The sequence below is a fragment of the Gorilla gorilla genome, chromosome 17, assembly GCF_029281585.2.
Source record: "Gorilla gorilla gorilla isolate KB3781 chromosome 17, NHGRI_mGorGor1-v2.1_pri, whole genome shotgun sequence".
Lineage (NCBI taxonomy): Eukaryota > Metazoa > Chordata > Mammalia > Primates > Hominidae > Gorilla > Gorilla gorilla.
This window is the reverse complement of record NC_073241.2, coordinates 38,307,532-38,330,224: the sequence shown is the minus strand read 5'-3', so window position 1 is coordinate 38,330,224 and position 22,693 is coordinate 38,307,532. Positions and strand designations below refer to the sequence as shown.

The 22,693-nt window shown below is 47.6% G+C and overlaps 1 long non-coding RNA gene across 1 annotated transcript; it reads right to left on the bottom strand.

Annotated features, from left to right (window-relative positions):
- Positions 1–278: 278 nt before the first annotated feature.
- Positions 279–20,980, bottom strand: LOC129528336 (uncharacterized). The gene is made up of 3 exons (XR_008673583.2): positions 20,849–20,980; positions 19,809–19,956; positions 279–1,695 (listed from the first exon to the last, which is right to left on the bottom strand). It is a non-coding gene; the product is annotated as an uncharacterized lncRNA (long non-coding RNA).
- Positions 20,981–22,693: the final 1,713 nt, after the last annotated feature.

Here is a 22,693-nt window from a genome sequence, read left to right as displayed (position 1 = left end):
CAAATATGTAAAAGTAGAATAGTTTAAAAAAAGTACCGAATATTTTAATGTAATTTCTAATTTTCAATTAATGAATATTAGGCATTTTCTATTATATGGATAAATTACCCACATTTTGTCAAATTTGCTAAAACAGTCCGGGCGTGGTGGCTCACACCTGTAATCCTAGCACTTTGGGAGGCCAAGGCGGGTGGATCACCTGAGGTCTGGAGTTTGAGACCAGCCTGGCCAACATGGTGTAACCCCATCTCTACTAAAAATACAAAAAATTAGCCAGGCGTGGTGGTGGGCACCTGTAATCCCAGCTACTCGGGAGGCTGAGGCAGGAGAATTGCTTGAGCTCGGGAGACAGAGGTTGCAGAGAGCTGAAATCGTGCCATTGCACTCCAGCCTGGGAAACAAGAGTGAAACTCCATCTCAAAAAAAAAAAAAAAAAAAAACTGAGGGTTTTTTCTTCCTCTTGACATCAAACGTGTCTTTTCCAACACCACTTCTCCAACTCTCTGATGCCAGCTCGGTGTCCTACAATTCAATTCCTTTCTGACACTACCTGGAGTTCTTGTGTGACTCCACAGTCGCACAAGACTGTCCTTAGACACCAAAGAAAGGACTGGGTTCCCAGGTTAGCCTAACTTCTGCTGATTGACCTACAAAGGAAAGTTCCTACAAAGAGGTTTCAACTACCTCATTACCCCAAGGTTAAATAATTTTCTAGAATGACTCATAGAACTCAGGAAAAGCTGTGCTTACTCTTACCGTTTATTATAAAGGGTACAAATGAACAACCAGATGAAGAAGTACCCGGGACAAGGTAAGTCCCGAGTGCAGAAGCCACTGTCTCAGTCAAGGTGGGGTGCACCACCCTCTGGGATGAGGATGTGTTTGCCAACTTGGAAGCTCCCTGAACCCCATCATTTAGGGGTTTCTATGGAGGCTTCAGTCCATAGGTTTGACTGTGGCCACTGGTGATCAGCTCAATCTCCAGCCACTCTCCCTTCCCTGGAGGTTGGGGGAGGGGGTGCAGGAAATGCTGATCTTCTAATCAAGCTTGGTCTTTCTGGCAGCCAGCTCCCACCCTGAAGCTAAGTACAAGAGTTGCCTCATTAAAACAAAAGAGGCTCTTAACACTCTATTGCTCAAAATTCCAAGGGTTTAGAGCTTTGTGCCTGAAACCAGGGACAATGACCAAATATCTTTCTTGTTATTCCACAGCAACATCAGTTCCATCTACAACCCTGATTCCCCTTTGCCATGAAAGGTAACATATTGGCAGGGCCTGGGGAGTTGGACATGGCTATCTGGGGGGCACTATTCTGCCTGCCCCAGCATCTAACATTAAAGACAGCAGCTCAGGAAGCTTGGCAGGATGGCATTATGGAGTGGGGATTGCAGGGCTGATTAAACGACCATAATCAGGCTGGGCGCCGTGGCTCATGCCTGTAATCCCAGCACTTTGGGAGGCCGAAGCAGGCGGATCACCTGAGGTTGGGAGTTCTAGACCAGCCTGACCAACATAGTGAAACTCCCATTTCTACTAAAAATACAAAATTAGCCGGGTGAGATGGTGGGCGCCTGTAATCCCAGCTACTTGGGAGGCTGAAGCAGGAGAATCACTTGAACCCGGAAGGTGGAGGTTGCGGTGAGCCGAGATCGCACCATTGCACTCCAGCCTAGGCGACAAGAGCCAAACTCCATCTAAAAACAAAAAAACAAAGAAAAGACCATAACCAAAGTTACCTTCTCAGGGCAATGGAGACAAACTAGAAAGGGAGCTCTTGGAGGAAGATGCCGTTTAGGGCAGTGTGGGCTGTGGTCTCCCCTTTCCTGCTCCTCACTCACCACTGTTCGCTCTCGCCCAGAATCAAGTCAGCCAGGAAACCGCGCAGCAGCCACAGATTTCTTTTTTCTTTTTTTGAGACGGAGTCTCACTATGTTGCCCAGGCTGGAGTGCAATGGCGCGATCTCGGCTCACTGCAAGCTCCGCCTCCCGGGTTCAAGCGATTCTCCTGCCTTAGCCTCCCGAATAGCTGGGATTACAGACGGCCCGCCACCACACCTGGCTAATTTTGTATTTTTAGTAGAGACGGGGTTTCTCCATGTTGGCCAGGCTGGTCTCAAACTCCTGACCTCAGGTGATCTGCCCGCCTCGGCCTCCCACAGTGCTGGGATTACAGGTGTGAACCACCGTGCCTGGCAGCCATGGATTTTAAAGATACTAAAACACACCCATGGAGCCAGAGGTGGCAATTCACCAATTAGAATCACTCTAAGGAGCCGCAAGGTAAAATCCCTGGAGAAGGTGTGTGCTGACTTGATCAGAGGGGCAAAGGAAAAGAATCTCAAAGTGAAAGGACCAGTTCAAATGCCTACCAAGAATCACTAAAAGAAAAACTCCTTGTGGTGAAAGTTTTTTTTTTTTTTTTTTTTTTTTTTTTTTTTTTGAGACAGAGTCTCGCCTGTTGCCCAGGCTGGAGTGCAGTGGCACGAGCTTGGCTCACTGCAAACTCCGACTCCTGGGTTCAAGCAATTCTCCTGTCTCAGCCTCCCGAGTAGCTGGGATTACAGACATGCACCACCATGCCTGGCTAATTTTTTGTATTTTTAGTAGAGATGGAGTTTCACCATGTTGGTCAAGCTGGTCTCGAACTCCTAACCTCAGGTGATCCACAAGCCTCAGCCTCCCAAAGTGTTGGGATTACAGGCATGAGCCACTGCGCCCGGCCAGTAGTGAAAGTTCTAAGACACCGGATCATTTCCAGATGATAATCTGCAAGTGACTCATTGACTTGCACGGCCCTTCTGAGGACTGTTAAGGAGTTTACTTCCATGAGTATTGGGAGGAATCTGTGAGGCATTCACAAAGCAGAAATAATAATGATATAGGCCGGGCATGGTGGCTCACACCTGTAATCCTAGCACTTTGGGAGGCTGAGGCAGGCGGATCACTTGAGGTCAGGAGTTTGAGACCAACCTGGCCAACATGGTGATACCCCATCTCTACTGAAAATACAAAAAAATTAGCCGGGCATGGTGGCACGTGATTATTCCCAGCTACTCGGGAAGCTGAGGCAGGAGAATTGCTCGAACCTGGGAGGCAGAGATTGCAGTGAGCCAAGATCACGCCACTGCACTCCAGCCTGGGCAACAGAGCAAGACTTTGTCAAGGAAGGAAGGGAGGGAGGGAGGGGAGAGAAAATGGAGCTGTGATTGTTCTGTTAGATCATGCTCTGTAATTAATAGATGCCATAATTCCAATGACCCAGTAAATGCATTATGAAAATATTCATGATCTGCATTAGTTTTACATAAACATGCAAGAGTCTAATTCTGTTCTTTTTTTAATTTGTTGTTGTTTTTGAGACAGGGTCTCACTCTGTCTTCCAGGCTGGAGTGCAGTGGTGTGATCACAGTCACTGTAGCCTCTATTTCCTAGGCTCAAGCAATCCTCCCACCTCAGCCTCCCAAGTAGCTGGGACTACAGGCGTGCGCCACCATGCCCGGATAAAGGAGTCTGATTGTAGATACCCACACTTCCCCTGCTACCAAACTGCCCTCTGGTTACGATGGGGAAATTCTGAAGCACCTTGTTTCTACTCCTGTCCTCCTCCCCCTTCCCCCTCTCACCTTGTACCACTTCTGACACTGACAGCTATTTGGGATGTGGGAGAGGGGCACAGGTGGAGACATCCTCCCCCAGGCTGCATTTAGTCCTGTGATTTAAATGACCAGCCTATCAGTGATTGGTGGATGGAATTTATAAGCCAGGAGCATAAAGTCACTGCACGCTCAGGTGATTTGTAAACAGTCTCTGGGTGGAAAAAACACATTTGTTCCAAGTGCTTTTCCGATTCTCTTGCTCAAGAACAATCAACACAGAAGTCTTCTGTGAGCAAATGTGGGGAGGCAGATTCCCCACACACCAAGCAAGCAAGTAGTTCTGCATGGACACCACCTGGGTGTCCTCCAATTCAACTCAGTTCTGACACTCTGTACTTGGAGACAGCATCAGATCCCACAGGTTGAGGCCTCGGTCCCCAGGACTGTCCCACTTCTGATGTCAATCAAAAGCCCCAGGCTGTAACCTGTGCTTCTGGCAGACCAGTTATGAATTGGGGTTCCCACAACCCCCTCCGTGGGTTTAATTGATTTGTTAGAACGGCTCACAAAACTCAAGGAAACACTTTCCTTATGTTCACTGGTTTATAGTAAAGGATATTGCAAAGGATACAGATGAAGAGCTGCATAGGGCAAGGCATGTGGGAAGGGACGTGGAGCTTCCATGCCCTCCCCAGGGCCACCACCCTTCAGGAACCACCACATGTTCAGCGATCTGGAAGCTCTCAGAACCCAGTCCTCTTGAGCCTTTTATGGAGACATTATTGAATAGGTGTGATTGAGGACAACTGTGCAGAAATGCGATTGGACAAAAGGGGAATGATCTAATAGTAACAGACTGAGAAACCCAGCAAGGCTCAGCTGTTCAGGTCTTTCTTGCCCTCTCCGCGGAGCATTCCTTCCTCTAGGGTGTGGGACAGGACCCTGTCTGCAATGAGGGTCTTATGACCCACAATCAGAATCGAGTCCCGCCTTGGGCAGGAGAAATTCAGAGAGATTCTGTTTCCCGAGGCCTGCTTCTGAGGCCTAAAGACTCAACATTATAAGGCCAGGCATGGTGGCTCATGCCTGTAATCTCAGCATCTTGGGAAGCCGAGGCGGGCAGATCACTTGAGGTCAAGAGTTTGAGACTAGCCTGGCCAATATGGTGAAACCCCATCTCTACAAAAAATACAAAAATTAGCCAGGTATGGTGGCTCATGCCTGTAATCCCAGCTACTCCAAAGGCTGAGGCAGGAGAATCGCTTGAACCTGAGAGGCGGAGGTTGCAGTGAGCCAAGATGGCACCACTACACTCCAGCCCAGGTGACAGAGCAAGACTCTGTCTCAAAAACAAACAAACAAACAAACAAAAACTCAACATTATAACAAAAGACTGTAATAAAGGATATTATAAGGGAGAGTCAGGAACGGTGAATGAAAACCTATAAATATGTAGGTTTCTTCAATGTAGAAAAACTGCACAATGATAATGTCGTTTCACAATCGGTCAGTAAATGCTGAAATCCCTCTAAGTGTCAAATGTGCCTATGCATCTTTGTTACAGATACCCAGTCATTCATTCCAAATACAAAAATTTTGACAGCGTGAGGAAATATGGTTCAGAAGGAAAAAAAGTTTGATCATGTAACTATGATATGATTTACTATTTCCTCAAATCTAAGACATCATGAACTGTAAGATGAACCACTATTTAAGGTACATTAAGAAAGAAAAAAAAGGATGCACATCGCCTAGGGTCAGACTCACTGCAATGCATGTCTTAGATGAAATAACCCAGCTTTAAATAAAGAAAGGCGGCCAGGCGTGGTGGCTCATGCCTGTAATCCCAGCACTTTGGGAGGCCGAGGCAGGTGGATCACGAGGTCAGGAGTTAGAGACCAGCCTGGCTAACATAGTGAAACACTGTCTCTACTAAAAATATAAAAAATTAGCTGAGCGTGGTGGCGGGCACCTGTAATCCCAGCTACTTGGGAGGCCGAGGCAGAAGAATCACTTGAACCTGGTAAGTGGAGTTTGCAGTGGGCTGAGATTGTGCCACTGCACTCCAGCCCGGGCAATAGTGCAGGACTCTGTCTCAAAAAAAAAAAAAAAAAAAAAAAGGATCACAGATGTGTTGATATGTGAATTATTGGCACATGTATTAGCAAACCTGTTACCTCACAGCTTCTGAGTGTTCGGAATTCAGAAGTGGCTTAGCTGGGGCACCTGGTGCAGGTCTTTCCTGAGGTTGCAGCTAAGCTGTCAGCCAGGCTGCAGCCACCTGGGCCTGGAGGCCCTGCCGCTGTGCTCAGCCACATGGTTGTCGGGAGGCCCCGCCGCCGCGCTCATCCGCGTGGTTGTTGGGATGTCGCAGTTCCCTCCAGCTGCTGGCTGGGTACCTTGCTGCTCCGGAACGGACTTCTTGCCAAGTGAGCCTCTCCATTGGCAGCATGAACGTCTCCCCAAGCTGGCAGAAGCCACAGGCTTTTACAGCCCCATCTCAGAAGTGACACACATTACTTCTACAATATTCTACTGGCCACACAGACCAACTCTGATAAAGTATGGGAGGGAGCTACACAGGGCATGAATATCAGGAGGCTGGGATCATCGGTTATGCTATGGAGAGGCTGGTTACTGCAATACATATTACAGGAGGGGAAGGGAACCTGAAGCTAATTTGCTTTTTTTGTTTGTTTGTTTGTTTGTTTTTGAGACAGTGTCTTCCTCTGCTGGAAGGCAGTGGCATGATCATAGCTCACTGCAGCCTCAACCTCCTGGGCTCAAGTGATCCTCCCACCTCTGCCTCTCAAAGCACTGTGATTACAGAAATGCATCACCACATTTAGCTAATTTTTAGAATTTTTTGTAGACACAGAGTCTCACTATGTTGCCCAGGCTGGTCTTGAACTCCTGGGTCCAAGCCTTCCTCCTGAATTGGCCTCCCAAAGTGCTGGAGTTACAGGCATGAGCCACTGTGCCCAGCCTGCTTCCAGTTTAGGTTAACATTTATTGAGCACTTACTAAAGCTTAGAAGGGTTAAGTAAACTATCCAAGGTCACAACAGCTAGTAAGGGTGAGAACTGGTACTTGTGACTTTTGACTAATATACTACCCAGCTTTTGTGTCAATGTATATTATTATAACATGTCAACCACTGAAATTTTCTTTCTTTTTTTTTTTTTTTTTTTGAGACAGAGTCTCACTCTGTTGCCCAGGCTGGAGTGCAGTGGTGCGATCTCGGCTCACTGCAACCTCCGCCTCCCGGGTTCAAGTGATTCTCCTGCCTCAGCCTTCTGAGTGGCTAGAAATACAGATATGTGCCACCATGCCTGGCTACTTTTTTTGTATTTTTAGTAGAGACACGGTTTCGCCATGTTGGCCAGGCTGGTCTTGAACTCCTGACCTCAGGTGATCCACCCGGCTTGCCCTCCCACAGTGTTGCAATTACAGGCATAAGCCACCACACCTGGCCAACCACTCAAATTTCAGAAGAAAAATTTGAAAACCTCCAAGATTCTTTATATTTCTCTACAATTGTGTGTGTGTGTGTGTGTGTGTGTGTGTGTGTGTGACAGGGTCTCACTCCATCACTCAGGCTGGAGTGCAGTGGCATGATCTCAGCTCACTGTAGCCTCAACCTCTCAGGCTCAAGCAATCCCCCCACCTCAGCATCCTGAGTAGCTGGGACTACAGGTGCACACCACCATGCCTGGCTAATTTTTTGTGTGTTCCCTGTAGACACAGGGTTTCACCATGTTGCCCCAGCTGGTCTCGAACTCCTGGGTTCAAGCCATCCACCCACCTCAGCCTCCCAAAGTGCTGGTGTGAGCCACCGCACCCAGCCTGTTTCTTTCTTTCTTTTTTGAGACAGAGTCTCGCTCTGTCGCCCAGGCTGGAGTGCAGTGGCGCAATCTCGGCTCACTGCAAGCTCCGCCTCCCGGATTCATGCCATTCTCCTGCCTCAGCCTCCCAAGTAGCTGGGACTACAGGCGCCCACCACCACGCCCGGCTAATTTTTTGTATTTTTAGTAGAGACGGGGTTTCACCGTGTTAGCCAGGATGGTCTCGATCTCCTGATCTCGTGATCCGCCTGCCTCGGCCTCCCAAAGTGTGGGGATTACAGGCGTGAGCCACCACTCCCGGCCAGCCTGTTTCTTTACTATTGCCATCACCACTAATTCAGAGAAAGTACTCTCTTGTGTTTTAATGCCTTTAAAGTTTTAGTTTATTTAATTTGTTGTAGTAATTATGTATAATTATAAAAATATCTAGGGTAATGGACCGTCTGTACCTTAGCAAAATAAATGCAAAAAATATGAGCATAGCTGGCTGCCAAAACGCTTGCTCAAACAATAGTAGGTATCATTTTGAAAAACAGACAGAAGGGGCCGGGCGCGGTGGCTCATGCCTGCAATCCCAGCACTTTGGGAGGCCGAGGCGGGTGGATCTCCTAGGAGTTCGAAACCAGCCTGGCCAACATGGTGAAACCCTGTCTGTACTAAAAATACCAAACTTAGCCGGGCGTGGTGGCAGTGCCTGTAATCTCGGCTACTCAGGAGGCTGAGGCAGGAGAATTGCTTGAACCCGGGAGGCGGAAGTTGCAGTGAGCTGAGATTGGGCCACTGCACTCCAGCCTGGGCAACAAGACCAAAACTCTGTCTAGGAAGGAGGGAAGGAGGGAAGGAGGGAAGGAGGGAAGGAGGGAGGGAGGGAGAGAGGGAGGAAGGAAGGAAGGAAGGAAGGAAGGAAGGAAGGAAGGAAGGAAGGAAGGAAGGAAGGAAGGAAGGGAGACCAGCAGTGGCTCATGCCTGTAATCCCAGCACTTTGGGAGGCTGAGGCAGGCAAATCACAAGGTCAGGAGATTGAGACCATCCTGGCTAACACGGTGAAACCCCATCTCTACTAAAAATACAAAAAATTAGCCGGGTGTGGTGGCAGGTGCCTGTAGTCCCAGCTACTCAGGAGGCTGAGGCAGCAGAATCGCTTGAACCTGAGAGGCAGAGGTTGCAGTGAGCTGAGATGGCGCCACTGCACTCCACCTGGGCGACAGAGCAAGACTACGTCTCAAATAAATAAATAAATAAATAAATAAATAAAAATAAATTAAATAAAATAAAAAAGAAAAAGAAAAAAAGAAGAATAAAGTAAGGATCTTCAAGAAAAACTGGAACAATTTCCTCTGAAGAGCGAATAGTCTCAGTTGATAGTATTTAAAATTATTTTTATAACTTTACAAAATAAATATAAGACAAAAAGATTGCTTTTGATTTTAGCACAGAGATGCTCCAATATTATCTCTAAAAACTGTCAAGAGTAGAGGTGTAATCACATTCCGTCTATCTAGCAACAACTGAAAGTGCTAAAACTTCCGAACTCCGTAAGCAGGAAGTAAGCACAGAGAGTCCTGACTCCTCTGTGATCCAAGTGCTGATCACTTCCCAGACATCATTTGAACTCACTCTACAAAGAAGCAGGTCTGTAGTTTATGAAAGTAGTTCACTAGGCTGGGCGCAGTGGCTCATGCCGGTAATCACAACACTTTGGGAGGCCGAGGTGGGCAGATTACGAGGTCAAGAGATTGAGACCATCCTGGCCAACATGGTGAAACCCCGTCTCTACCAAAAATACAAAAATTAGCCAGGTGTGGTGGTGGGCGCTTGTAATCCCAGCTACTAGGGAGGCTGAGGCAGGAGAATGGCTTGACCCCAGGAAGCGGAGGTTGCAGTGAGCCGAGATCGCACCACTGCACTCCAGCCTGGGCGACAGAGCAAGACTCCGTCTCAAAAAAAAAAAAAGAAAAAAGAAAAAAAGAAAAGAAATTAGTTCACTAGTTTCCAGTTCATATTACACAAAGCAATTTTCTTAAATTCCTGAACTGGAGCTATAACTGTGGAAACACTGCAGTCACATCCCAAGGAAAATCAAAGATGTAAAGTTACTAACTGTTGGAACAAACTGGCTCCAGCTGTAACCAAGCAAAGAAAGTAATGTGCCCTGAATCAACTTACTGTCAAATCCTCTCCTGCATTAGCAGGGCATAGTGGTGTGCACCTGTAGTCCCACCTACTCGGGAGGCTGAGGCAGAAGAACTGCTTGAGCCCCAGAGGTGGAGGTTGCAGTGAGCCGAGATTGTGCCACTGCACTCCAGTCTGAGAGAGCGAGACTCCATCTAAAAAAAAAAAAAAAAAAATTCCTCCCCTGAGCAGGCAGAGCTGGCGAAGTTCAGCCATGGGCAGAGCAGGCTTGGGCCCAGGGATTGAAAGCCAGGGATTACCAGGCCAAGAAGTCGAACAGTCCAGACTACCACACAGTGAGGGCGCTTCCCAGGGGAGGGGTGGAGGGGCCTAGAGTGCAGGTGTGGGACCATGGCTGGGGAGGAGCAGGAATGCAGGTGCCAATGCAGGGCTCAGCAGAAAGCAACCAGATGGTTGTCAAGAAAATAATTGATCCTGAAGACAAATCCTAGACCAAGTGTGCACACTCTAAGCCCAGGTCCTGATTCTACCCTTTCCAGCTCTCCAGAGAGCAGAGGCCCCAACAGTCTGGCCAGTTCTGAGCCCGGCACCCAAGCACCCTAAGACCTCTGAGCTATCTGGCCAACCTCCCTCCCCCAGGGCATGTCGCTGTCTTCTGCCACAATTTTGGAGCTTGCAAAGCTTGCTAACAGAATATACATAGAGCTATTTCACTCATGGGTCTTGTTCTAGATGCCTGGGAGATCATAGTGTAACCTGGAGACAAGATTCCCAGTCGATGTTTTTTGATAATTAGAAAACGGAGAAAGTTAGGCTCAGTGGCAGATGTCTGTAGTCCCAGCTGCTCAGGAGGCTGAAGTGGGAGGATCATTGGAGGCCAGGAGTTCAAGGCTGCAGTGAGCTATGATTGCACCTGTGACTAGCCACTGCACTCAAGCCTGGGCAACAGAGCACGTTCCCATCCCTAAAAAAAAAGAAAAAAAAGAAAAAAAAAGAAAGAAAGAAAAGGGAGAGGAAGAGGAGAAGAAGAAGGAGGGGGAAAGAGGAGAAGACGAGGAGGGAGAATGGAAAGAGCAAAACGAAGAAGAAACAAAAGGGGAAGAAGGAAAGAAGTCAGTGACATCAGTTTGAGGGAAAAGCGCGCACACGTACACGCACACACACACGCACACCACTGTGATTGCCCTAAAGAAATTAGCTACTTTTTGGCCAGGCAAGGTGGCTCACACCTGTAATCCCGGCACTTTGGGAGGCCGAGGCGGGTGGATCACCTGAGGTCTGGAGTTCGAGAACAGCCTGGCCAACATGGTGAAACCTCATCTCTACTAAAAATACAAAAAATTAGCTGGGCGTGGTGGCGGGCACCTGTAATCCCAGCTACTTGGGAGGCTGAGGCAGGAGAATCGCTTGAACCCTGGGGGCAGAGGTTGCAGTGAGCCGAGATGGCACCAGTGCACTCCAGCCTGAGCAACAAGAGTGAAACTCCATCTCAAAGAAAAAAAAAGAAAGAAAGAAATTAGCTATTTTTCAACTCTATTATTTAAACCCTCCTTAGGGCATCCTTTGGAGTGACAGCAGACAGTGACTGGGATAACTCTGCATATTTTGGCTTAAAATTATTTTTATCTACTGAAAGGAAAACTAAATTATACTCTGAAACATAATCTAATGACGGAGGGTCTCAGAGCAAATAGCTGTTAGTCGGAGATATTGAAAGTGATCAGGTTGTGAACTCACTTGAATCAAGCCCATTACCTCATGAAATTATAAAATGATTAGCAATGTCCCCAGCAGATGGCGCAAGTGGCCCCTCTGCCGTGATGGGAAGCCAATCTGTTTCCTCTTCATATGACAATTGAACAGTAGATCCTAACCAGGTAAGGTGTTTAGTTAGGAAAGAAATCATTCATGGGATTCCAAGAGAGGCTAACTAGGAAAAACAAAATCTGGAGGCTTTTTAATTTACTTCTCATGTTAAACAGTCTAGAAGCATATATTGACCTCACCAGTAATATGGTTCCATTCACAATATTTTTAGCTCTGAAAAAGAAAATTCTCTCATGACAGAGTTTTAGATTAAGTCCCAAAGGATGACAAAGTACCAACAATTAGAATATCTGAAATGTTTTGATGCTCTGGTGGAATTAGTGAAGGGCTCATAATGAGAAGCTCAGAGCTGTCTCCTAACAAATTACAGGTAAACGGTTTCTGAAGGAAACTGCAGGGAAGGGGATAATGATTAAAGATTATTGGAGTCAGCCAATGTTTCTGCTGCTTTGCTAGTTACTTGCAAACAAATATGATGTTCTTGCTCACATTTTGAAGCTCTCAGCTACGCATTTTTACGAACAAGCAAATATTTGCATTTCTAGGCCAGAGGCAGCCCACGCTGGGAAGGCAGGGGACGGAATGTGTTATCCATTGAATAGTCTTCAAAAGTGCAAAAGAACTTTATTAATTAAAGCATGTTAAATATCTGCCTTTATAAGTTCCAAAGAAACAAGAATTGAGAATGTTCAGGTCAATGAATAATTTTGTGCAATAGCTGTCCTGCCAACACCTACTGCCTTCCATCCCAAACACCCATCGATGTTTTAACCCTCTGTAGTCTGCTTCTTATATCCAACTGCCACTAAAACTTTATTTTATTTATTTATTTATTTATTTTTGAGACGGAGTCTCACTCTGTTGCCCAGGCTGGAGTGCAATGGCGCGATCTCAGCTCACTGCAACCTCCGCCTCCCGGGTTCATGCGATTCTCCTGCCTCAGCCTCCTGAGTAGCTGGGATTACAGGCGTGCGCCACCAGGCCCAGCTAATTTTTGTATTTTTAGTAGAGACGGGGTTTCACCATGTTGGTCAGGCTGGTCTTGAACTCCTGACCTCGTGATCCACCCGCCTCAGCCTCCCAAAATGCTGGAATTACAGGAGTGAGCCACCGCACCCAGCCCCTATTTTTTTTTTTTTTTTTTTTTTTTTTGACTGTCTCTGTTACCAGGCTGGAGTGCAATGGCATGATCTCGGCTCACGGCAACCTCTGCCTCCCCGGTTCAACTGATTCTCCTGCTTCAGCCTTCCAAGTAGCTGGGACTACAGGTGCATGCCACCATGCCCAGCTAATTTTTGTATTTTTAGTAGAGACAGGGTTTCACCATGTTGGCCAGGATGGTCTTCATCTCTTGACCTCGTGATCTGCCCACCTCGGCCTCCCAAAGTGCTGGGATTACAGACATGAGCCACCGCCCTGGCAAAACTTTACTTTTTTTTTTTTTTTGAGACTGAGTCTCCCTCTGTCACCCAGGCCAGAGTGCAGTAGCACGATGTTGGCTCACTGCAACCTCCGCCTCCCAGGTTCAAATGATTCCTGTGCCTCAGCCTGAGTAGCTGGAATTACAGGCGTGTGCCACTATGCCTGGCTAATTTTTGTATTTTTAGTAAACATGGGGTTTCACCATGTTGGCCAGTCTGGTGTCCAACTCCTGGCCTCAAGTGTTCCACCTGCCTAGGCCTCCCAGAGTGCTGGGATTACAAGTGTGAGCCACTGCACCTAGCAAAACTTTACTTTTTAAATATATTTAAAAATATAAATTAATATATGTTAATTGCAAGGAATTTGAAAACACTGAAAGGTATAAAGAGAAAAATTTGTAGCTACCTGAGGTGTTCTTCGCTGCATAAAGACCACAGGCTGGGTGCAGTGGCTCACGCCTGTAATCCCAGCACTTTGGGAGGCTGAGGCCAAGGCAGGTGGATCATGAGGTCAGGAGTTCGAGACCAGCCTGGTCAACATGGTGAAACCCCATCTCTGCTAAAAATACAAAAGTTAGCTGGGTGGTGGCGCATGCCTGTAATCCCAACTTCTCGGGAGGCTGAGGCATGGGAATTGCTTGAACTCAAGAGGTGGAGGTTGCAGTGAGCCCAGTTTGCACCACTGCACTCCAGCCTAGGTGACAGACCAAGACTCTGTCTCAGAAAAAAAAGAAAGAAAGAAAGAAAGAAAGACCACAGCATTGTAGTAGAGTTTAATAGACACAAGGCTGGCCATAACACTGGGAGATGGAATTGGTACTCAAATCATCTCATTCAAAGCTCGTAGATTAGGGGTTTTTTTCTTTTTCTTTCTTTTCTTTTTTTTGAGACAAAGTCTTACTCTGTCACCCACTGGGCTCACTGCAACCTCCACCTCTTGGGTTCACGCAATTCTCCTGCCTCAGCCTCCTGAGTAGCTGGGATTAGAGGCACGTGCCACCACATCCAGCTAATTTTTGTAGCTTTTTTGTAGTTTTTAGTAGCTAATTTTTGTAGTTTTTAGTAGATACGGGGTTTCACCATGTTGGTCAGGCTGGTCTCGAACTCCTGACCTCGCAATCTGCCCGCCTCGATCTCCCAAAGTGCTGGGATTGCAGGCATGAGCCACCACGCCCCATCAGATTAGGGTTTTTTCAAAGGCAGTTTGGGGGAAGCGGTGTTGGGGAGGGGGGTGCTAGGTAACAGGTGCTTGCTGCTGATTGGTTGGGGGCAGAGATGAAATCATAGTGGGTTGAAGCGGTCCTCCTGTGGGCTGGTCGACTCTAGGTGTGGCCACAGGAGCGAGGGTTGTCATCCAGGTGGAGCCATGGGTGTCAGACATGCAAAAAACCTGGAAAGATATCTCAAAAGGCCAATCTTCAAGAATGGTGTTATTTGGAGGAGTAACTGGGGATGTATCATATTTTATAACATTCTGGATAACTTAGCAGGACCCAGCCTCCTCTCCTCTCTCAGCGTGATGGCCTCCAATTAGCTTTACAAAAGCAGCTGAGTTTTGGGCAAGGCCTGTTATTATTTAAACTGCAGCTGAAAGGTCTTCCAAAGTTAGCTTAGTCCAATAATCTGGGAATAATTAAGGGAAAGGCAAGATGGAGGTTAGGTTAGCTTAGTTTACCGTTATAATTTTCTCATGGATATAACTTTTGCAAAGGCAGTTTCAAGATTACCCATGAATGAGTAGATATGGGCAACACATACTTCATTATTATTATTATTATTATTATTATACATTTTTTGGAGACAGGGTCTCACTCTGTTGCCCAGGCTGGAGTGTAGTAGCGTGACCATGGCTCACTTCATCCTTGACCTACCAGGCTCAAGCAATCCTCCCCCGTCAGCCTCCCCAGGACCTGGGACTACAGGCACATGCCATTATACCCAGCTAAATATACATTTAAAAAAATTTTTTTGTTGGGACAGGGTCTCACCATCTTGCCCAGGCTGGTCTTGAACCCCTGGGCTCAAGCAATCCTCCTGCCTTGGCCTTCCAAAGTGCTGGGATTACAGTCATGTAACCCCACTGTCAGAGGTGTGAGGACCCAAGCAACTCCATCTTGAATAGGAGCTGGGTAAAATGAGGCTGAGACCTACTGGGCTGCATTCTCAGACGGTTAAGGCATCCTAAATCACAGGATGAGATGGGGGTCAGCATAAGATACAGGTCATAAAGACCTTGCTGATAAAACAGGTTGCAGTAAAGAAGCCAGCCAAAACCCACCAAAACCAAGATGGCCACAAGAGTGACCTCTGATTGTCCTCACTGCTACCTTCCCACCAGCGCCATGACAGTTTACAGATGCCATGGCAACATCAGGAAGTTACCCTTTAGGGTCTAAAAAGGGGAGGCATGAATAATCCACCCCTTGTTTAGCATTTCATCAAGGAATAACCATAAAAATGGGCAACCACCAGCCCTCGGGGCTGCTCTGCCTACGGAGTTGCCATTATTTTATTCCTTTACTTTCTTTTTTTTTTTTTTTTTTGAGATGGAGTCTCGCTGTTTCACCCAGGCTGGAGTGCAGTGGCGCAATCTCGGCTCACTGCAAGCTCCGCCTCCCGGGTTCACGCCATTCTCCTGCCTCAGCCTCCCGAGTAGCTGGGACTACAGATGCCCGCCACCACTCCCGGCTAATTTTTTGTATTTTTAGTAGAGACGGGGTTTGACCGTGTTAGCCAGGATGGTCTTGATCTCCTGACCTCGTGATCCGCCCGCCTCAGCCTCCCAAAGTGCTAGGATTACAGGCATGAGCCACCGCGCCCAGCCAATTCCTTTACTTTCTCAATAAACTTGCTTTTGCTTTCCACTGTGGACTCGCCCTCAATTCTTTCTTTCACAAGAAACCAGGACCCTCTCTTGGCGTCTGGATCGAGTTCCCTTTCCTGTAACACCACCATGCTTAGCCTGGGCAACACATACTTCTGACAAAGAGCTTGTGCGCAGAATATAGAAAGAACTCATACACATCAATTTTCTTAAAAGACTAAACAGAAAAATTGGTGAGAGATTTGAACAGACACTTAACCAAAGAGAATATATGCATGGACAATCTCTATTTCATTAGTAACCAATATTTTTTTTTTTTTTGAGACGGAGTTTTGCTGTTGTTGCCCAGGCTCGAGTGCAATGGCGTGGTTGGGCTCGCTGCAACCTCCACCTCCTGGGTTCAAGCGATGCTTCTGCCTCAGCCTCCTAAATAGCTAGGATTACAGGTACCCACCACCACGCCCTGCTAAATTTTTTTATGACTCATGCATGAGTCACTGCACCTGGCCATTAGTAACCAATTATAAACTAAAACCAAGGCTGGGCATGGTGGCTCATGCTTGTACTCCTAGCACTTTGGGAGGGCGAGGCAGGCGGATCACTTGAGGTCAGGAGTTCGAGACCAGCCTGGCGAACATGGTGAAACCCTGTCTCTACTAAAAATACAAAAACTAGCCAGGCATGGTATGCGGCTGTAATCCCAGCTACTCGGGAAGCTGAGGCATGAGAATCGCTTAAACCCAGGAGGTGGAGGTTGCAGTGAGCTGAGATGGCACCATTGCACTTCAGCATGCGGGACAAGAATGAAACTCCATCTCAAATTAAAAAAATAAACTAAGACCATAATGAGAGCCGGGCATGGTGGCTCATGCCTGTGATCCCAGCACTTTGGGAGGCCAAGGCGGGTGGACTGCTTGAGCTCAGCAGTTCAAGACCAGCCTGGGCAACATAGCGAAACCCTGACTCTACAAAAAAATAAATAAATAAATAAAATAAAACCATAATGAGTGTGATGGCTTTAAAATATGCCCACAAATTCTTTGATACTTCTCCCACCAAGAGATGTAGCCCAATTCCCCTCCCCTTGAGAGTGGCTAACCTTAGACGCTCTTCTGACAGTTAGAATAAAGCAAACAGACACTGTCAGCCTTCAGTGATCTGGTTGAACAGACCTATGGAGAGGCCATGTGGCCAGGAACAGGGGCCCCCTGGCAAGTGCTGCATGAGGGAGCCCCTCAGCCCTGGGCAAGTCTTCAGCCCCAGACAACATGCTGAAAAGGGAGAGTTCCCGGACACCCTCACAGGATGTGTGACAGGGGCGTGGCTCATCTGTTCGGCCACTGTGTGCACTCAAACCCCTTATGGGGTGGGGAGCATGCAGATGAGCAAGTACAGGAGCTGGGGCAAGTGGCCCTGGGCTCCAGCCCCATGGCAGTGTCCAGGGGTGGGTGTCTGAGACTCCCAAAGCGCACATGTGTTACAGTGTGCTCTTTCAGCCTTGCTGTCCGCAGTCAACTTAACTATTAACCAGCTCAGTGCCCTCTTAGTACCCATATCCTTGTCTGGTGTCCAGAAAGAATTAGGTCGCACACAGACTTGAAGGATAAATGTGGGGGTTTTATCCCTCAGTGGGATGGATGGGGAGCTGGAAGGGAGATGGAGTGGGAAGATGATCTTCCCCTGGAGTCTGGCCATCTAGTGGCCCACCTCCTCTCTGACTGTCCCCAGCCGAACTCCTCTTGGCGCTCAGATGCTACTTCTCTTCTCTTTGCTGTGCTCTTCTGCCATTCTTCTTCACTTCTGTTTATCTCCTTGTAAAGCCCTGGGTTTGGGGTTTATATGGATATAGGATGGGCAGCATGGTGGGCCAAAAGACAACTTGTGGGCATGAAAACAGGAATGCCTGTTCTCATTTAGGGCTGCGGGTTTCCAGGCTCAAGGGTGGGGCTTTTGCCAGGAAACTGCTCTCTTCTACCCAGTATTTCCGTCTCCTGTCCATATCAATGCTGACGGCAACCTCATGAAAGACTCTGAGCAGAACCACCCTGCTAAGTCACTCCCAAAGAGACTGAGGTAACAAGTTTTTAAGCCAAAAAATGTTGAGATAATTTATTATGCAGAAATAGATAACTTATACAATGAGACACACCCACACTTGCACCAGAATAGCTAAAATTTATAGTCTGACATGTCAGGAACTGGTTAGGCTGTGGAGAATGGGAACTCTCATTACACTGCTGGTGAATGTGTAATTGGTACAGCCATTCTGGAAAGCCATGTGGCATGATCTGCTAAAGGACGGTACACATACCCTATGCTACAAGAATTCCATTTTAGGATACACCTACAGAAATACATACAATATGCATTGTATACAAAGCTCATGTGCAAGAATACTCACAGCAGTGGTGTATATAATAGCCCAAACCTGAAACTAACCTGTCTACCAAGAGTAGGTGAATAAATGGTGGTGTGTTAACACAGTACAGTGCTACACAGCTGTGAACATTCATGAACTATAGCTACCTGTGACAGAGACAGGAGGCAGCCAAATGCCTAGGTAGATAGGGGCAAGTCCCTGGCGAAACCCCACCTCCAAGCCGAAGGCAGTTTAAAGCCTGAAAGCCAAGCTGTAAGTTAAATCCTCAGACCAGAAGGATAGCATGCCTTCCCATTTGGCGCACTTTCCTCTGATTGATCTCCATCCTTCACCTATTTTACATATACCTACCCTTTCCTAATTGGCTTTCTACACTGTCATGCCCACCTTTGAGTGGTGTCTTTGCTTTGACCCATTTTGCATACTCACAAACCAATCATCACACACTCCTTATTTTGAGCCCATAAAAAGCCCCAGGCTTAGCCATATTGAGAACTTTCCTGCCTTGGGGTAGGGGGACCACTCCCATATCCCTTCCCCGCTAAAAGCTGTTTAATCACTCAATAAAACTTTCCACCTTACTCTTTGAGTGTCCACATGCCTACTTCTTTCTGGTCATGAGACAAGAACCCAGACCTATCTGAGCTAAGGAGCAAAAAATCCTGCATCACCTGTAACAATTCGATTGAGTCTCACCAACAAAATGATGATGATGTTAGCCAGACGCAAAATAATTAATACTAAGTGATTCTCTTATCAGGGTCCAATAAAGAGAGAGAAGCTACACCAATTATTTCAAAAGAGTGAGTAATATAAAGAATTATTGGGCCGGGCGCGGTGGCTCACGCCTCTAATCCCAACACTTTGGGAGGCCGAGGCAGGCAGATCACGAGGTCAGGAGATTGAGACCATCCTGGCTAACACGGTGAAACCCTGTCTCTACTAAAAATACAAAAATTAGCTGGGCGTGGTGGCAGGCGCCTGCTCTCGGGAGGCTGAGGCAGGAGAATGCTGTGAACCCGGGAGGCGGAGCTTGCAGTGAGCAGAGATCGCGCCATTGCACTCCACCCTGGGCGACAGAGCGAGACTCCGTCTCAAAAAAAAAAAAAAAAAGAATTATTGACGGGCACAGTGGCCCATTCCTGTAATCCCAACACCTTGGGAGGCTGAGGAGGAAGGATTGCTTGAGCCCAGGAGTTTGAGACCAGCCTGGGCAACATAGAGAGACCCCGTCTGTACCGTGTGTATGTGTATGTGTGTGTGCGCACGCACACGTGCGTAGCATTCAGCTATCAACCAGGAGGTTTCATTTAGTGTAACCCAGCAAGTACTCACAGAATTTTTTTTTGAGACACAGTCTCACTCTGTCACCAAGACTGGAATGCAGTGGCGCAATCATGGCTCAATGGAACCTCGATCTCCTGGGCTCAAGCAATCCTCCCACTTCAGCCTTCTGAGTAGCTGGGACCACAGGCATGTGCCACCACGCCCGGCTAAATTTTGTATTTTTTGTAGAGAAGGGGTTTCCCCATGTTGCCCAGGCTGGTCTTGAATTCCTGGACTCAAGCCATCCGCCCACCTCGGCCTCCCAAAGTGTTAGAGGCGGAGGTTGCAGTGAGCCAAGATCGCACCACTGCACTCCAGCCTGGGCTACAGAGCGAGACTCAGTCGCAAAAAAAAAAAAAAAAAAAAAAAAAAGTTAGGATTACAGGTGTGAGCCACCTCACCCATACAGAAATGTGATCCACACTGTAAGACGCGCCTCTTCTTGGAATACTTACCCGATTCTTTGTTCTCTCACTGATCTCTGATCTCTCCACCTTCCCAAGTCTTGGAAAACTTGTCTTCTGATTTCAGAGTTAACCCTTAATTATGTAGAATGTTCCATTGTCATGTATTACATTACACGTACTGGTTTTATCTTCCCAACTAGAAGATAAACCATAGAATCAGAAGAACAATTTTATCATTTTATTTCCAAAATTACATAGCCCAGGATTGAACTGTCCATAAACATCTATCGGATGGTCAGCTTCAAAACTAACTGCAATGCTGATGAGTTAAAATAGCTCCTTTTTTTGGCACCAGATAATAGATAAACATGAGAAGCCAGTGCAGCGGCTCATGCTTGTAGCCTCAGCACTTTGGGAGGTCTAGGAGGGAGGATGGCTTCAGCCCAGGAGCCCATAGTGAGCTATGATTGAGCCACTGCACTCTAGTGTGAGCAACAGAGCAAGACCTCGTCTCTACACAAAATAAAATTATACATTTTTTTACGTAAAAAAACTTGAGAGAGATCATACTTTTGGGTTTCTTTATTAAAAGAAAGAAGACCAAAAGGTGACCCAAGTAAAAGTGTACACCCCTTAAGGGAAAAAAAATTATTTTCATTTAAAATCGTTTTCTTTATTATCTTTAAAGTGAAAGTGCCATATCTGGCTTCCTAAGGAGGAACCACAAACCGCGTAGACTCAGGCCAGCCGCTGGGCCTGGGCCTGTGTGTCCCTCAGGCGGCGACCTTTGGCCCACTTCAGGCCGGCCGTATTTACCAGCTTAGAGGCGCCGCGGCGTTGGCGAGTCCTTTTTTACCCACCCTTTCCCTCCGTTCTCAGGCTTGAACTTGAACAGGCACTCATGACTCAGCAAACGGTACTTGATAGGGTTCTTTACACGTCAGTCAGGCTATTTTTTAAAATCACTCTTCCTGGAGATCTTCAAACCAAAAGCACCGCGGGCCCTCCCCAACCGGCTTCTGCCTACCTCCACTACGTGATGCAGTATGGCCCCCGGGAGGCCGCCCCCAGATTCTAGAGGGGCTTACCCCAGACACACCCGAAGGACCACCTCGAGACCTCAGAGGAACAGCGCTAGACCCAGGAGGGACTGCCAGACACCCCAGTGGCAGCCCGCCAGGGCCCAGCTCTACTCGTCGCCTGGAGGTGCTGCCTCCCTTCCACGCCGCCCCAGGGAATGGCCGCCCCTCTCGGGCTCCTCCCAATCCCCCTTCCCAGGACTGACAATGGCCCGGCGCCCTGCTTTGGGCCAGGATCGGCCTCGAGCCTTCCTCACTAGCGGCCAAGAGCCGGAAACCTTGCGTCTCAGATTCCCAGGGTCTGTGCACCCCCACCCCAACCGGTCTTCCCACCCGGACCCCCCCTGATGCCAGCTGCCGGCCTGGACCTAGCCCGGGGCCCTGCCCCTCGCCCGCTCTCGCTGGACAGCCCAGGCCGGCGCCCGAGGGATAGGCTCGGGAGCGCGGGGAGGACGCTGCAGCTGGAGCTGGAGCCAGGGCCCACCTGTCCAGCGCCGTCCTGAGCTCACACAAAGACGCTTACAGCCTCACCGAGGCCGCGAGCCCAAGCCAAGATCTTACAGATGTCAGGAAGTCTGGTTTAAAATCCATTGGTTAAGAAACTAATGACAATTTTTTTTTTCTTAATAGTTAGGAAATCTGGGTGACTAGAAAATAGAGGGAAGGGAGACATTTTCATAACACCCTGTCACCTTTGCATTTCATACACATGCAGAGTTGCATCCATATTATTAAAATATCTTTTTAGCTGGGCGCGGTGGCTCACATCTGTAATCCCAGCATTTTGGGAGGCCGAGGCAGGTGGGTCAATTGAGGTCAGGAGTTCGAGACCAGCCTGAGCAATGTGGCGAAACCCTGTCTCTACTAAAAATACAAAAATTAGCCCAGGCGTAGTGGCGGACGCCTGTAATCCCAGCTACTCGGGAGGCTGAGGCAGGAGAATCGTTTGAACCCGGGAGGTGGAGGTTGCGGTGAGCCAAGATCATGACACAGCATTTCGGCCTGGGAGACAGAGCCAGACCCTGTCTCCAAAATAATAATAATAAATAAATTAAAATAAAATAATATGTTTTTAACCTGGTGCTGGTTGCATAGGTATGGTCAGTTTGTGACAGTCCAGTGAGTTGTATGTTCAGGATACATGTATTCTTCTGAACGTGCATGTACTTCAGTTAAAGGTTTCCAAAAATAAACCTTTGGGTGAGGAGCAGAGCACACTTCATCCTGAAGGCATAGGTGGGCTTTTGGGCCACCAGTAAACGGAGGTCATCCCACCTGTCATCCCACCCGGAGCCTCCTGTGCTTGGACGGAGATAAACAACATCCCTGCCCTCATTTCTGTTGCCTTCCTTCCCCCAATCGTGGAGTCTTCCCAGGAGCACAAACTCAGTGCATTCCTGCTATCTAATTCCCCTATGAAGCTGGCAAAGGCTGGAATGTTATTTAGATTTTGACGGAAAATCATTCATAGCAATTCAGTTACTCAACACCTACTGAGCCCCGGATTCCTGCCTTTTAGTACAAACACTTTGTTCTCTGTTAAAAGCATTCCATGCTATACAGCACTGGCCATGCTGTGTCCCCTCTCTCTTCCTGCCACCCCCAGCACTAGACTCTACCAAAAACTCGAAGACAACAAGCTAAATGTGGTTTGGTATGTAGAGTCTTATTACTTGCTGTGATTGCACTGCTTAACATGAAGCATCATATTGACTTGGGCTGTTATGAGAGGTACTAAAGGAAATTTACTTTGTCAGTTTTCCAGCTCTAACCCCATAAACTCTGGCTTCTAATAGAGTGTGGTGGTTGGTAAATGAATCTGGAAGAACAACCAATGAGACATATAAGGATTTT